This window comes from Heterodontus francisci, unplaced genomic scaffold, assembly GCF_036365525.1.
Source record: "Heterodontus francisci isolate sHetFra1 unplaced genomic scaffold, sHetFra1.hap1 HAP1_SCAFFOLD_75, whole genome shotgun sequence".
Lineage (NCBI taxonomy): Eukaryota > Metazoa > Chordata > Chondrichthyes > Heterodontiformes > Heterodontidae > Heterodontus > Heterodontus francisci.
Window position 1 is genome coordinate 3658822 of NW_027141820.1, and position 17962 is coordinate 3676783.

The 17962-nt window shown below is 42.6% G+C and overlaps 1 non-coding gene across 1 annotated transcript; it reads left to right on the plus strand.

Annotated features, from left to right (window-relative positions):
- Window positions 1-11197: 11197 nt before the first annotated feature.
- On the plus strand, window positions 11198-11270 carry trnaf-gaa (transfer RNA phenylalanine (anticodon GAA)). The gene has a single exon. It is a non-coding gene; the product is annotated as a tRNA-Phe (tRNA).
- Window positions 11271-17962: the final 6692 nt, after the last annotated feature.

A 17962-nucleotide genomic window follows, 5' to 3' on the forward strand; every position in this document is an offset into this window, starting at 1 on the left:
ACTGGGACTGCCTTAGTGCTAAGGGATCAGATGGGGAAGAATTTGTTAAGTGAGTCCAGGATAGTTTTCTGAAGCAGTACGTGGATGGCCCGACTAGAGAAGGGGCTACACTCGATCTCCTCTTAGGAAATGAGGATGGGCAGGTGGTTGATATGGCAGTGGGGGAGCACTTTGGGACCAGTGACCATAACTCTATTAGCTTCAAGATAGCTATGAAAAAGAATAGGACTGGTCCTCAGGTTGAAGTCCTAAATTGGGGGAAGGCTAATTTCCATGGCATCAGACAGGAACTCTCAAAAGTTGAATGGGAGAGGCTGTTTACAGGTAAAGGGACGTCTGGCAAGTGGGAGGCTTTTAAAAGTGAGATAGGAAGAGTTCAGGGCCAGCATGTTCCTGTTTGATGGAAGGGCAAGGCTGGCAAGTTTAGGGAACCTTGGTTGACGAGGGATATTGAGGGTCTGGTCAGGACAAATAAGGAGGCATACGTCAGGTATAGGCAGCTGGGATCGAGCGAGTCCCTCGAGAAGTATAGGGGATATAGGAGTATACTTAAGAAGGAAATTAGGAGGGCGAAAAGGGGCCATGAGATTTCCCTGGCAGATAAGATAAAGGAGAATCCTAAAAGATTCTATAAGTGTATTAAGAGTAAAAGGGTGGCTAGGGAGAGTGCAGGTCCCCTTAAGGATCAGTGTGGCAATCTATGTGTGAAGCCACGCGAAATGGGCGAGGTCTTAAATGAATATTTCTCGTCTGTATTTACCGTGGAGAAGGTCATGGAAGCTAGTGAGTTCAAGGGAGGGAACAGCGATATCCTGCAGCATATCAACATTAAAAAGGAGGAGGTGTTGGAGGTTTTGAAGCGCATTAAGGTGGATAAATCCCCAGGGCCTGATCAGATGTATCCTAGGATGCTATGGGAAGCAAGGGAGGAGATTGCTGGGGCGCTGGCAGAGATTTTTGTATCATCGTTAGCCACGGGTGAGGTACCGGAAGACTGGAGGATAGCTAATTTGTTAATTAATAAATTAAATAACAAATCATGTCGCCTCTTTCTCTTCTAAACTCTGGCGGAGACAAGCCTAGCTTGTCCAATCTTTCCTCGTAAGACAGCCCACCCATTCCATGTATTAGTCTCGTAAACTTTCTCTGTACTACCTCCAATGCATTTACATCCTCTCGCAAATAAGGAGACCAGTACAGTACTCAGTACTGCAGAAGAGGTCTCACCAATGTCCTGTATAGGTGAAGCATAACCTCCCTACTATTGTATTCAATTCCCATGGTGATAAATGATAACATTCGATTAGCTTTCCTAATTACGTGCTGGACCTGCATACTAACCTTTTACAATTCATGCCCTCGGACACCCAGATCCCTCTGCATCTCAGAGCTCTGCAATCTCTCACCATTTAGATAATATGCTTTTTTATTCTTCCTGCCATAGTGGACAATTTCCGACTTTCCCACATTATACTCCATTTGCCAGGTCTTTGCCCAATCACTTAACCTATCTATATCCCTTTGTAGCCCCCTTATGTCCTCTTCACAACCTACTTTCCTACCTATCTTTGTGATCAGCAAATTCAGCAACAATACCTTCGGTCCCTTCATCTAAGTCATTTATATAAATTGTAAAAAGTTGAGGCCCCAGCACAGATCCCTGTGGCACACCACTCGTTACTTCTTGCCAACCAGAAAATGACCCATTTATGCTGACTCTCTGTTTCCTGTCAGCTAGCCAATCTTCTATCCATGCCAATATGTTACACCCGACACCATGAGCTTTTATTTTCTGCAATAACCTTTGATATGGCACCTTATCCTTCTGGAAATCGAAATACAATACATCCACTGGTTCCCCTTTATCCACAGCACATGTAACTCCCTCAAAGAACTCCAATAAATTGGTTAAACATGATTTCCCTTTCAAAAAACCATGTTGACTCTGCCTGATTACCTTAATGTTTTCTAAATGCCCTGCTATAACATCCTCTGTAATAGCTCCAAACATTTTCCCTCAGACAAATGTTAAGCTAACTGGCCTGTCGTTTCCTGCTTTCTGTCTCCCTCCCTTTTTGAATAAATGAGTTACATTCACTCTTTTCCAATCTAACGGAACCTTCTCGAATCTAGGGAATTTTGGAATATTAAAACCAGCGCATCAACTATCTCACTAGCCAATTCAGGACCTGGCGACTTGTCAACCCGCAGCTCCAACAATTTGTTTAGTACCACTTCCCTGGTGATTGTAATTTTCTTGAGTTCCTCCATCCCTTCAATTTCCTGATATACGGCTAATACTGGGATGTTATTTGTATACTCAATAGTGAAGACCGATGCAAAGTATCTGTTCAATTCATCTGCCACCTCTTAATTATCCATTATTAATTCCCCAGGCACACTTTCAATTGGACCAACAGTCGCTTTGTTAACTCTTTTCTTTTTAAAATATCTGTGGAAACTCTTACTAGTTGTCTTGAAATTTCTTGCGAGCTTTCTCTCATACTCTAATTTTACCTTCCTTATCAATCTTTTAGTCATTCTTTGCAGTTTTTTTTATATTCTGTCCAATCTTCTGACCTGCCTCCCACCTTTGCACAATTATAGGCTTTTTCTTTAAGTTTGATAGTATCTTTAACTGTTTTCGTGAACCATGGATGGTGAGTCCCACCTTTGGAACTTTTCTTTCTCGTTGAAATGTATCTATTCTGTGTATTCTGAAATATCCCCTTAAATGTCTGCCACTGCATCTCTATTGACTTATCCCTTAACCTAATTTGCCAGTTAACTTTAGTTAGCTCTGCTTTCATGACCTTATAATTGCCCTTAGTTAAATTTAAAATACTAGTCTGGGACCCACTCTCCTCTCCCTCAAACTGAATGTAAAATTCAATCATATTATAATCGCTACTACCTAGGGGCACCTTAACTATGAGGTCATTAATTAATCCTATCTCGTTGCACAATGCCAGGTCTAGTATAGCCTGCTCTCTGGTTGGCTCCAGAATGTATTGTTCCAAGAAATTATCCCCAAAACATTCTATGTATTCCTCATCTAGGCTACCTCTGCCCATCTGAATTTTCCAATCTATATGTAGATTAAAACCCCCCATAATTATCACAGTACCTTTCTGACAAGCTGCCATTATTTCTTCCTTTATCTCCCATCCGACAGTGTGGTTAATGTTAGGAGGCCTGTACACCACTCCCACATGTGACTTCTTGCCTTTATGATTTCTCATTTGTACTCAAACTGCTTCTGCATCCTGATCTCCAGAACTCAGGTCATCCCTCTCTATTACGCTAATACCATCATTAATTAACAGAGCTACCCCGCCACCTTTTCCTAGCTTCCTGTCATTCCAAAATGCCATGTCACCTCCAATATTCTCATCCCAATCTATGTCGCCCTGCAGCCATGTCTCTGTAATGACTATCAGATCGTACTTATTTATTCTATTTGTGCTCCCAGTTCATCTGTTTTGTTTCAAATGCTCCATGCATTCAGATACAGAGCATTTAGTTTTGTCCTTTTATTATTTTTGTCACCTCTAGCCTTATCTGTCGATTTACTCTTAGATTTGTACATTCTGTCCCTTCCTGTCACAGTCTGTTTATCATTTCCCATATTTATACCTTTCTCTCTTGCCTTGTCTCTCCTCCTTGATTCACCATATCTTCCCAAATTTGATCCCTTGCCCCCACTATTCAGTTTAAAACCGTCTCTACGTCCCTCGTTATGTGGCTCGCTCGAACACCGGCACCAGCACGGTTCACGTGTAGACCATCCCAACGGTACAGCCACCTCTTTCCCCAGTACTGGTGCCAATGCCCCACAAACCAGAACCCACTACTACCACACCAGTCTTTCAGCCGCACATTACTTTCTCTAATCATATTTGTCCTATGCCAATTTGCACATGGCTCAGGTAATAATCCAGAGATGATTAACTTTGAGGTTCTGCTTCTTAATTTGGTGCCTAGTTCCTCATACTGACTTTGCAGAACCTCTATCCTTGTCCTGCCTATGTCTTTGGTACTGACATGGACCACGACGACTGGATCCTCCCCGTCCCATTGTATGTTTCGCTCCAGCCCTGAGCAGATGTCCTGAATCCTGGCACCGGCAGGCAACACAGCCGTCTGGACTCTTGCTTTTGCTGCAGAGAACAGAGTCAATCCACCTTACTATACTGTCCCCTACTACCACTACATTCCTTTTTTCTCCCTCTTTGAGCCACAAACACTTACTGCAGACGTGTTTGCCCTGGATCACACTGGCATCCAGGAACTCCCACATGCTGCAGCTGTGACACATCACTTGTCCTGTCATCCTTAACGTGTTTCAATTAACTACTTAAATATTTTATTCAATTATTCATTTCATTGCATATTTTATTAAACTTACCACTAGTTTGTTTACTATTTTAAACGTTAGGCCTAAAATGGATCTTAATCACTTACCAGATGCGCATCAAGCAGGTCGGTTCTTCCAAACCAATCAACGACCTGCTTGCCTGTGATGTCACAGCTTACCAGATCCTCACCAAACAGCTCCTTCCACTGCACCGAAGAAAGAACCAAATCCTGTATCCTCACCCCAGCGGCTCTCTGTTGCCCTGCTCTCACTCTCCATTGTGACGTCACTCCTCGATTTTTTTTTCCCCTGCTCTGCTCCTCTCTCTCTCGCTCTGTCACCGAGTCTGTGCTTTTGGCACATTTCTTCATTTGTTGTTCCGTTGTGCTCCTCTGTTTCTGGTCCAAAATCTGACTCTGGTGGGACTTAAACCAACAACCTTTGAATATCATCTTAATTATTATTTAGAAGTCCAACACGCTATCCATTGCGCCACAGAGCCTCACACATTTGTTTGGACATCACTAAGGCCTTTGATCTTGTCAGCAGAGACGGCCTCTTCAAACTGCAATGGAACATAGGCTGCCCTCCTGACCTCTTGGGCATCATCTCTTCTTTCCACGAGAACATGCACAGTTCCATCAGTTACAATGGAGCAACATCAGACGCTTTCAAGATCAGCAGTGGGGTAAAGCAGGGCTGCGCGCTGGCGCCAACTCTCTTCGGAACACAGGAACATAGGAGTCAGCTATTCAGCCCGTCGAGCCTGCTCTGTCATTCAATTCGATCATTGCTGACCACCTACCTCAAAGCCCCTTTCCCATGCTATCCCCATATCCCTTGATCTCATGAGTATCAAGATTTCTATCAATTTCTGTCTTGAACATGCTCAATGATTGAGCTGCCACAGCCCTCTGGGTCACAGTATTCCAATGATTCACCACCGTCTGAGTGAAGAAATGCCACCCATCTCAGTTTTAAATGGCCTACTCCTTATTCTGAGACGATGTCCTTTGGTTTTAGACTCACCAACCAGGGCAAACATCCTGTCTACATGCGCACTGTCACGCCCTGTAAGAATTTTGTCAGTTTCAATCAGATCACCTCTCATTCTTCGAAACTTTAAGGAATACAGGCCCAGTTTCCTCATAAGACAATCCCACCATCCCAGGGATTAGTCTGGTGACATAAAAACAAGAAATACTGGAACCACTCAGCAGGTCTGGCAGCATCTGTGAAAAGAGAAGCAGAGTTAACGTTTCAGGTCAGTGACCCATCTTCGGAACTGACATATATTAGAAAAGTCACAGGTTATAAGCAAGTGGGGTGGGGGTGGGGCAGGAGATAACAAAGGAGAAGGTGTAGATTGGACAAGGCCACATAGCTGACCAAAAGTTCATGCAGCAAAGGCAAACAATATGTTAATGGTGTGTTGAAAGACAAAGCATTCGTACAGATTAGGTGTTAATGGACTGAATATTGAACAGCAGGAAGTACAAACCTGAAAAAAAAACAGTAGGTAAGCAAACTGAACAAACTGAGGTGAAATGAAATAAATGCAAAAAAAAGATTAGTCTGTTGACCCTCTGTTTCACCCCCTCTCTGGCAAGTGTATCCTTCATAAGATGAGACTAAACTGTACACAATACTCCAGTGCGGATTCACCAAGGCTCTATACAATTGCAGCAAGACATCTTTACTCCTGTACTCATGACCCCTCGTGTGGGTACAACATACCATTTGCCTTCCTAATTGATTGCTGCACCTGCACAAGAGCTTTTAGTGTCTCAGGAACAAGGACACCCAGGTCCCTTTGGACATCGACACTTCCCAACCTCTCACCATTTAAGAAATACTCTGTCTTTCTGTTTATTCTACCAAAGTGAATAACTTCACACTTATTCACATTATATTCCATGTTCTTGCCCATTCACTTAGCCTCTCCAGGTCCCCTGGAAGCCTCTCTGCATCCTCCTCACAACTCACACTTCACCGAGCTTTGTGTCATCTGCAAACTTGGAAATATTACATTTAATCCCCACATCCAAATCATTTATATAGGTTGTTAACAGCTGTGGCTCCAACACTGATCCTTGCAGTACCCCAATAGTAACAGCCTGCCATCCTGAGAAGGACCCGTTATTCCCGCTCTCTGTTTTCGGTCTGTTAACCAATTCTCAATCCATATCAGTATATCATCCCCAAGCCTATGTGCTCTAATTTTGTTTACTCACCTCCTGTGTGGGACCTTACCAAAGGAAAATACAAATACCACACATCCACTGGTTCTCCTTTATCTGTTCTATAGGTAACATCCTCAAAAATCTCAACAGGTTTTTCAAACCTGTTTTCCTTTTCATAAATCTATGTTGACTCTGCTCAATCATGTCATCATTTTCGAACTGTCTAGTTATCACATCCTTTATAATTGGCATATTCTTCTCCATGCTGCTATTGTACACTTTCAATTACTCAGATATAGGTGTTCACCTGCACATCAGAGCTGACGTCAAGCTGTTCAACTTGGCAAGACTGTGCGCCAAGACCAAAGTGGGTAAATTCCTAGTCTGTGAGTTGCTATTTGCTGATGATGCTGTGCTGACATCCCATAATGAAGTTCAGTCACAGCAGCTTGTAGATCGGCTCTCCCTGGCCTGCAAAGAGTTTGGACTGACAATCAGCATCAGGAAGATGAAAGTTATGGGCCAGGACGGAGAGACTCCACTTTCCATCAACATCGACAACCTCACTTTGGAGGTTGTCAACAGCTTCACATACCTTCAATCAACAATCACCAGCAATCTGTCCCTTGATGCTGAAATCAGCACCAGGATTTCCAATGCTGCAGCTGTCATGTCAAAGTTGAGAAGACAAGTGTGAACCGACAGCAAACTGACCGAAAATACAAAGCTCCACGTGTACCAGTCTTGTGTTCTCAGCACCCTCCTTTATAGTAGAGAAGCATCAACAACTTATACAAGCCAAAAAAAGCGGCTGAACAGCTTCCACCTCCACTGCCTCAGATGGATACTGGGCATCTCCTGGCAGGACAGAGTGCCGAATGCGGAAGTACACCAGCATGCAGGGATCCACAGCATGTTTGCCCTCTTGAGTCAGCGGTGACTCTGTTGACTGGGCCAAATGGATGACGGTCACATTGCCAAATACATGTTCTATGGTGAGCTTGCAAACAGCATGAGATCAACAGGTCAGGGAAAAAAATCAAGTCCTTTGGAGATGTTTGAGTTAATTCAGGAGAGTGGGCATGGATTTATCAATGGGAGTTCATGCTTGACGAATCTAACTGCATTTGTTGATAAACTATCTGAGAATACTGATGAAGGGAATGCAGTGGATGTTGTTTATATGGATGTTACGAAAGCATTTTATAAAGTTCCACATAAAAGGGTGGTTAACAAAATTGGGGTTCATGGATTAGGAGGGTCAGTGTCCATTTGGATAGTAAATTGTTTTAAAGACTGAAAACAGCGAGTCATATTAAATGGTTCTTGGTCAGACCGGAGGATAGTCGACAGTGGTGTTCCCCAAGGGTCAGTGCCAGAACCACTGCTTTTTTTGTTAAGGTTAAGTGACTTGGATCTTGGAATACAGAGTAGAATCTCAAAATATACCGATGACACCAAACTTGGAGGAGTGGCAAACAGTGAGGATGATATGAACTGCCTGCAACAGGACAGTGATAGGCTAGCAGAATGGGCAGACAGGTGGCAGATGGAATTTAATAGTGACAAGTGTGAGGTGATGTATTTTGGCATAAGGAATAGGGAGAGGCAATATATACTTAATGGCACAGTTATAAAGAGTGTGCTGGAATAGAGAGACTTGGGGTTCATGTGCACCGATCTTTGAAGGTGGCAAGACATATTGCGAGAGTGGTTAGCAAAGCATATGGGATCTTGGGCTTTATAAATAGAGGCATTGAGTACAAAAGCAGGGAAGTTATGCTGAACCATTATAAAACTCTGGTTAGGCCCCAATTGGAGTGTTGCTTCCAGTTCTGCTCAGCAGACTTTAGAAAGAATGTGAGGGTCCTTGAGAGGATGCAGAGGTGATTTACCAGAATGGATCCAGGGATGGGGGATTTTAGTTACAAGGTTAGGTTGGAAAAGCTAGGATTATTCTGCCTATATCAAAGGAGATTGAGTGGAGAATTGATAGAGGTGTATAACACCTCTAGAGAACAGGCCATCCTGGACTGGGTATTGTGTAATGAGAAAGGATTAGTTAACAATCTTGTTGTGTGGGGTCCCTTGGGGAAGTGCGTCCATAATATGATAAAATTCTTCATTAAGATGGAGAGTGAGAGAGTTGATTCCGAGACTAGGGTCCTGAATCTAAACAAAGGAAACTATGAAGGTATGAGGCGGGAGTTGGCGATGATAGATTGGGGAACGTTACTTAAAGGGTTGACAGTGGATAGGCAATGGCTAGCATTTAAAGAGCGCATGGATGAATTACAACAATTGTTCATTCCTGTCTGTGCAAAAGTAAAACAGGAAGGGTGGCTCAACTGTGGCTTACAAAAGACATTAAGGAAAGTATTAGATCCAAGGAGGAGAAATATAAAATGGCCAGAACAAGCAGCAAACCTGAAGATTGTGAGCAGTTTGGAATTTAGCAGAGGAGGACAAAAGGATTGATTAAGAAGGGGGAAATAGAGTATGAGAGTAAGCTAGCAGAGAACATAAAAACTGACTGTAAAAGCTTCTCTAGATATGTGTCGAGAAAAAGATTAGTGAAGACAAATGTGGGTCCCTTACAGTCAGAAACGGGGGAATTTATAATGGGGAACAAAGAAATGGCAGACCAATTAAATACATACTTTGGTTCTGTCTTCACAAAGGACGATACAAATTACCTCCCAGAAATGTTGGGGAACATAGGGTCTCATGAGAAGGAGGAACTGTATGAAATCTGTATTAGTAGGGAATGTTTGGGAAATTGATGGGATTGAAGGCCGATAAATCCCCAAGGCCTGATAATCTGCATCCCAGAGTACTTAAGGAGGTGGCCCTTGAAATAGCAGATGCATTTCTGGTCTTTTTTCAAAATTCTGTAGACTCTGGAACAGTTCCAATGGATTGGACGGTAGTTAATGTAACTCCACTATTTAAAAAAAGAGGCAGAAAGAAAACAGCGAATTATATACCGGTTAGCCTGACATCAGTCGTGGGGAAAATGCTGGAGTCCATTATAAAAGATGTAATAGCAGAGTGCAATAATAACTCGTCTCCACTCCTAGTATTTCTAAATCCCACACATTCACTATAATGTGAACAATTATTTCCTGTTGTGTCTCTCTCAGATTTGTAAACTTCACTGTATTGGAGTGAGGTGACATCTACTGGCGGGAAGCAAGAACTGCAATTAAGCAGCAGAAACTCCACAGTCTGTCAGGGTTAAAGAAACATTGCAATGTGAGGATACAGCGAAGTGGTTTGATTGGGTAGATGGAGACATGATTCCACTTGTGGTGGTGTCTGAAGCAAAGGCCAGAAATACAAAATTGTCATTAATAAAAGAAATGAGGAATTCATGAAAAATGTAGTAACGTAGTGAATGGTTAGAATGTGGATAGAATAGAAAGTGAGATTGGATGAACAGAAGCAGTCTGAAAGGATGGCTGAAACAAAAGGTGAGTGCCCTGAAACGTTAACTGTGTTTCTCTCAGCACAGATGCTGCCAGAGCTGCTGAACATTTCCAGCACTTTCTGTTTTTATTTCAGCATATGCAGGATGTTGCTTTGATCTGAAAAAAAAATGGATGATTGGCTGGGGGGGTTCCAGTGAAATTCCACAGCAGCTAAAGGAACCTGACTGGTCAGTGGCTCGTTGGTCTAGGGGTATGATTCTCGCTTAGGGAATGTGGTTGATTAACATGTAAGAAATCCCGGCTTTTAATCCCAGATGAGCCCTGGCCTGCTGGCATTTTTAGATTAAGGTTATCTATTGGTTTCAGCCTTGCAGAAGGTGGAATTGACTTCCAAACAGAGCTGACTTGAGGACCAGACAACTGGATTCAAAGAGCTTGTCGACAAAATTGCAATTAAATGAATGCACAGATAGCCAAGTGGGAATATAAAGTTGTTGCTGTAATTGTGACCTGACTCCAAAAACAACAGGACTGGAATGGAATGGAATTCTTCAGTGTTTCTGTTGTTTGGCTTGCATTGACTCATCGATTTTCTTGTTTTTCACTTTGTCGATGCCTTTGAATAATTGTGGATCCTTCTTCAGGGTGTCTTCTTTCACCAGGTAGTTCTGACCTCTGATGATGTTGATTGTAATCAGCTTCAATTCGCTGATAGTTTTGGAAGTGAGCAGATTTCCTTTGCTTGAGTCTACAACATGGAACTCAGTCTGACATGTGGACCCATGGGAGGATTTGAATGCCATCCCTGCGTTGGAGTTGCATCCATCCAATCAGAGACCGAGTAGAAGTGACAGTTCTGTCAGTCGAATATGAGACTTTTGATGGCAGGGTTGTGAGTTTGAGTGCCATTCTGTTTTTCCCTTTTTTAAGGCTTCATGAGCAGAGAGTACAGGGAGTGTTTGAAATGAGCAAGTCTCGCTTTGATTCAGGACTCTTAACTCTCAGCAGCATCTCACTATGAAAGATTGAATTTGATCTCATTTAATTCTCAGCTCGGGGTCTGTGCGGCTCAGTGGCACTTCTGGCTGTCTCCCGCTTCACAATCCATCAGTACTGAGAAAGCAATGGGGAACATTACTCACATGTCGTGTTCTTTAATTTTTTGGAAAACTTGAATGTATGTATTTTCTTCCAAAACAAGGAAACCAAGCCACTGTTAATGTAGAGCTGAAATAGCTCAGTTGGGAGAGCGTTAGACTGAAAATCTAAAGGTCCCTGGTTCAATCCCGGGTTTTAGCAATTTCGCTTCCTTATGCGTCCCTTGCCTTGGTTCTGATTTTCCAGTTGCACAATTTACTTTGAGATTATTTCCCAAGCACCAGTGGATTGAATTTGAGAAACAACACAGAGTCATTTACAACACAGAAGGTGGTCATTTGGCCTATCACGTCCATGCTGGCTCTCCCCGGAGCAATCTAGTCAGTTCCACTCACCAGCTCGATCCCTTTCCTCCTGCAAGTTTCTTTCCTTCAAGTATCCATCCAATTTCCTTTTCAAATCATTGATTGTCTCTGCTTCCACCACACTCGTGGGCCAAGACATTACCACCCACAACATAAAAAATTCCACCTCATCAAGGATGGGAAATACTTACATCTTCTATATTTGCTTATTCTCTATTTCTATGAGAATAGACTGGCAGTCAACATGAAAGGAAACCCAAACATCCTCGAGCATCATGTAAATGATAAGTGCATAGTAAGAGGTTGAGTCGGGCCTATTAGGGACAAAAAGGATAATATAAGCTTAGAGGTGCAGGGCAATGTTAATCTACTTAATGAGTACTTTGCATCAGTGATCACTAAGGAAGTGGAATTTGACAAACTATCAGTTGAAGTGAAGAAAGTAGAGGCAATGGAGAGAGTACAAATTATGAGAGGGAGGTACTAAAAAGGCTGGCTGTGCTTAGGGAAGATAAATCACCTGGTCCGGATGGCTCACATCCCAGGTTGCGAAAGGAAATGCGGATGCAGATAACGGAAGGGCTTGCTATAATCTTCCAATCTTCCCTGGATACGGGGGAGGTGCCAGAGGATTAAACAGTGGCAAATGCGACACCCTTATTCAAGAAAGGGTGTAAGGACAGTCCGGGTAACTACAGGCTAGTTAGATTAACAGCAGCGGTGGGTAAGGTTTTAGAAAGAATAATCAGGGTAAAAAATCAACAGTCACTTGGAGAGGTTCGAGTTAATTAAGGAGAGTGAGCATGGATTTATAAATGGGAGTTCATGCTTGACTAATCTAACCGCATTTTTTGATGAACTAACAGAGCAGCTTGATGAAGGGAATGCAGTGGATGTTGTTTATATGGATTTTAAGGAAATGTTTGACAAGGTACCACATAAAAGTGGGGTTAACAAAATTGAGGTTCGTGGTACAGGACGGTCAGTGTCCAATTGGATAGAAAATTGGTTTAAGGACAGAAAACAGCGAGTCTTATTAAATGGTTCTTTGTCAGACTGGAGGACAGTCGACAGTGGTGTTCCCCAAGGGTCAGTGCTAGAACCACTGCTTTTTTTGCTCAAGGTAATTGACTTGGCTCTTGGAATACAGAGTAGAATCTCAAAATATGCCGATGACACCAAACTTGGAGGAGCGGCAAACAGTGAGGATGATATGAACTGCCTGCAACAGGACAGTGATAGGCTAGCAGAATGGGCAGACAGGTGGCAGATGGAATTTAATAGTGACAAGTGTGAGGTGATGTATTATGGCATAAGGAATAGGGAGAGGCAATATATACTTAATGGCACAGTTCTAAAGAGTGTACTGGAAGAGTGGGACTTGGGGTTCATGTGCATCAATCTTTGAAGGAGGCAAGTCATATTGCGAGAGTGGTTCGCAAAGCATATGGGATCTTGGGCTTTATAAATAGAGGCATTGAGTACAAAAGCAGGGAAGTTATGCTGAACCATTATAAAACTCTGGTTAGGCCCCAATTGGAGTGTTGCTTCCAGTTCTGCTCAGCAGACTTTAGAAAGAATGTGAGGGTCCTTGAGAGGACGCAGAGGCGATTTACCAGAATGGATCCAGGGATGGGGGATTTTAGTTACAAGGTTAGGTTGGAAAAGCTAGGATTATTCTGCCTTTCTCAAAGGAGATTGAGTGGAGAATTGATAGAGGTGTATAACACCTATGAAGCTATGAAGGTATGAGGCGGGAGTTGGCTATGATAGATTGGGGAACGTTACTTAAAGGGTTGACAGTGGATAGGCAATGGCTAGCATTTAAAGAGCGCATGGATGAATTACAACAATTGTTCATTCCTGTCTGTGCAAAAGTAAAACAGGTGGCTCAACTGTGGCTTACAAAAGAAATTAAGGAAAGTATTAGATCCAAGGAGGAGAAATATAAAATGGCCAGAACAAGCAGCAAACCTGAAGATTGTGAGCAGTTTGGAATTTAGCAGAGGAGGACAAAAGGATTGATTAAGAAGGGGGAAATAGAGTATGAGAGTAAGCTAGCAGAGAACATAAAAACTGACTGTACAAGCTTCTCTCGATATGTGTAGAGAAAAAGATTAGTGAAGACAAATGTGGGCCCCTTACAGTCAGAAACGGGGGAATTTATAATGGGGAACAAAGAAATGGCAGACAAATTAAATACATACTTTGGATCTGTCTTCACAAAGGAGGATACAAATTATCTCCCAGAAATGTTGGGGAACATAGGGTCTAGTGAGAAGGAGGAACTGTATGAAATCAGTATTAGTAGGGAATGTTTGGGAAATTGATGGGATTGAAGGCCGATAAATCCCTAGGGCCTGATAATCTACATCCCAGAGTACTTAAGGACGTGGCCCTTGAAATAGCAGATGCATTTCTGGTCTTTTTTCAAAATTCTGTAGACTCTGGAACAGTTCAAATGGATTGGACGGTAGTTAATGTAACTCCATTATTTAAAAAAAGAGGCAGAAAGAAAACAGCGAATTATATACCGGTTAGCCTGACAGCAGTCGTGGGGAAAATGCTGGAGTCCATTATAAAAGATGTAATAGCAGAGTGCAATAATAACTCGTCTCCACTCCGAGTATTTCTAAATCCCACACATTCACTATAATGTGAACAATTATTTCCTGTTGTGTCTCTCTCAGATTTGTAAACTTCACTGTATTGGAGTGAGGTGACATCTACTGGCGGGAAGCAAGAACTGCAATCAAGCAGCAGAAACTCCACAGTCTGTCAGGGTTAAAGAAACATTGCAATGTGAGGATACAGCGAAGTGGTTTGATTGGGTAGATGGAGACATGATTCCACTTGTGGTGGTGTCTGAAGCAAAGGCCAGAAATACAAAATTGTCATTAATAAAAGAAATGAGGAATTCATGAAAAATGTAGTAACGGAGTGAATGGTTAGAATGTGGATAGAATAGAAAGTGAGATTGGATGGACAGAAGCAGTCTGAAAGGTTGGCTGAAACAAAAGGTGAGTGCCGTGAAACATTAACTGTGTTTCTCACACCACAGATGCTGCCAGAGCTGCTGAACATTTCCAGCACTTTCTGTTTTTATTTCAGCATTTGCAGGATGTTGCTTTGATCTGAAAAAAAATGGATGATTGGCAGGGGGGTTCCAGTGAAATTCCACAGCAGCTAATAAAGCCTGACTTGTCAGTGGCTCGTTGGTCTAGGGGTATGATTCTTGCTTCGGGGGTATGGTTAATTGACATGCGAAAGATCCCGGGTTCAAGTCCTGGACGAGCCCTGGTCTGCTGGAATTTTTAGATTAAGGTTATCTATTGGTTTCAGCCTTGCAGAAGGTGGAATTGACTTCCATACGGAGCTGGCTAAAGGACAAGACAACAGGATTCAAAGAGCTTGTCGACAAAATTGCAATTAACTAAATGGACAGATGGCCAAGTGGGAATATAAAGTTGTTGCTGCAATTGTGACCTGACTCCAAAAACAACAGGACTGGGTTCTGGACTGGAATGGAATGGAATTCTTCAGTGTTTCTGTTGTTTGGCTTGCATTGACTCATCGATTTTCTTGTTTTTCACTTTGTCGATGCCTTTGAATAATTGTGGATCCTTCTTCAGGGTGTCTTCTTTCACCAGGTAGTTCTGTCCTCCGATGATGTTGATTGTAATCAGCTTCAATTCGCTGATAGTTTTGGAAGTGAGCAGATTTCCTTTGCTTGAGTCTACAACATGGAACTCAGTCTGACATGTGGACCCATGGGAGGATTTGAATGCCATCCCTGCGTTGGAGTTGCATCCATCCAATAAGAGACCGAATAGAAGTGACAGTTCTGTCAGTCGAATATGAGACTTTTAATGGCAGGGTTGTGAGTTTGAGTGCCATTCTGTTTTTCCCTTTTTTAAGGCTTCATGAGCAGAGAGTACAGGGAGTGTTTGAAATGAGCAAGTCTCGCTTTGATTCAGGACTCTTACCTCTCAGCAGCATCTCACTATGAAAGATTGAATTTGATCTCATTTCATTCTCAGCTCGGAGTCTGTGCGGCTCAGTGGCACTTCTGGCTGTCTCCCGCTTCACAATCCATCAGTACTGAGAAAGCAATGGGGAATATTACTCACATGTCGTGTTCTTTAATTTTTTGGAAAACTTGAATGTATGAATTTTCTTCCAAAACAAGGGCACCAAGCCTCTGTGCATGTAGGGCTGAAGTAGCTCAGTTGGGAGAGCGTTAGACTGAAGATTTAATGGTCCCTGGTTCAATCTCGGGTTGCAGCAAATTCGCTTCCTTATGCGTCCCTTGCCTTGGTTCTGATTTTCCAGTTGCACAATTTACTTTGAGATTATTTCCCAAGCACCAGTGGATTGAATTTGAGAAACAACACAGAGTCATTTACAACACAGAAGGTAGTCATTTGGCCGATCACGTCCATGCTGGCTCTCCCCGGAGCAATCTAGTCAGTTCCACTCACCAGCTGGATCCCTTTCCTCCTGCAAGTTTCTTTCCTTCAAGTATCCATCCAATTTCCTTTTCAAATCATTGATTGTCTCTGCTTCCACCACACTCGTGGGCCAAGACATTACCACCCACAACATAAAAAATTCCACCTCATCAAGGATGGGAAATACTTACATCTTCTATATTTGCTTATTCTCTATTTCTATGAGAATAGACTGGCAGTCAACATGAAAGGAAACCCAAACATCCTCGAGCATCATGTAAATGATAAGTGCATAGTAAGAGGTTGAGTCGGGCCTATTAGGGACAAAAAGGATAATATAAGCTTAGAGGTGCAGGGCAATGTTAATCTACTTAATGAGTACTTTGCATCAGTGATCACTAAGGAAGTGGAATTTGACAAACTATCAGTTGAAGTGAAGAAAGTAGAGGCAATGGAGAGAGTACAAATTAGGAGAGGGAGGTACTAAAAAGGCTGGCTGTGCTTAGGGAAGATAAATCACCTGGTCCGGATGGCTCACATCCCAGGTTGCGAAAGGAAATGCGGATGCAGATAACGGAAGGGCTTGCTATAATCTTCCAATCTTCCCTGGATACGGGGGAGGTGCCAGAGGATTAAACAGTGGCAAATGCGACACCCTTATTCAAGAAAGGGTGTAAGGACAGTCCGGGTAACTACAGGCTAGTTAGATTAACAGCAGCGGTGGGTAAGGTTTTAGAAAGAATAATCAGGGTAAAAAATCAACAGTCACTTGGAGAGGTTCGAGTTAATTAAGGAGAGTGAGCATGGATTTATAAATGGGAGTTCATGCTTGACTAATCTAACCGCATTTTTTGATGAACTAACAGAGCAGCTTGATGAAGGGAATGCAGTGGATGTTGTTTATATGGATTTTAAGGAAATGTTTGACAAGGTACCACATAAAAGTGGGGTTAACAAAATTGAGGTTCGTGGTACAGGACGGTCAGTGTCCAATTGGATAGAAAATTGGTTTAAGGACAGAAAACAGCGAGTCTTATTAAATGGTTCTTTGTCAGACTGGAGGACAGTCGACAGTGGTGTTCCCCAAGGGTCAGTGCTAGAACCACTGCTTTTTTTGCTCAAGGTAATTGACTTGGCTCTTGGAATACAGAGTAGAATCTCAAAATATGCCGATGACACCAAACTTGGAGGAGCGGCAAACAGTGAGGATGATATGAACTGCCTGCAACAGGACAGTGATAGGCTAGCAGAATGGGCAGACAGGTGGCAGATGGAATTTAATAGTGACAAGTGTGAGGTGATGTATTATGGCATAAGGAATAGGGAGAGGCAATATATACTTAATGGCACAGTTCTAAAGAGTGTACTGGAAGAGTGGGACTTGGGGTTCATGTGCATCAATCTTTGAAGGAGGCAAGTCATATTGCGAGAGTGGTTCGCAAAGCATATGGGATCTTGGGCTTTATAAATAGAGGCATTGAGTACAAAAGCAGGGAAGTTATGCTGAACCATTATAAAACTCTGGTTAGGCCCCAATTGGAGTGTTGCTTCCAGTTCTGCTCAGCAGACTTTAGAAAGAATGTGAGGGTCCTTGAGAGGACGCAGAGGCGATTTACCAGAATGGATCCAGGGATGGGGGATTTTAGTTACAAGGTTAGGTTGGAAAAGCTAGGATTATTCTGCCTTTCTCAAAGGAGATTGAGTGGAGAATTGATAGAGGTGTATAACACCTATGAAGCTATGAAGGTATGAGGCGGGAGTTGGCTATGATAGATTGGGGAACGTTACTTAAAGGGTTGACAGTGGATAGGCAATGGCTAGCATTTAAAGAGCGCATGGATGAATTACAACAATTGTTCATTCCTGTCTGTGCAAAAGTAAAACAGGTGGCTCAACTGTGGCTTACAAAAGAAATTAAGGAAAGTATTAGATCCAAGGAGGAGAAATATAAAATGGCCAGAACAAGCAGCAAACCTGAAGATTGTGAGCAGTTTGGAATTTAGCAGAGGAGGACAAAAGGATTGATTAAGAAGGGGGAAATAGAGTATGAGAGTAAGCTAGCAGAGAACATAAAAAC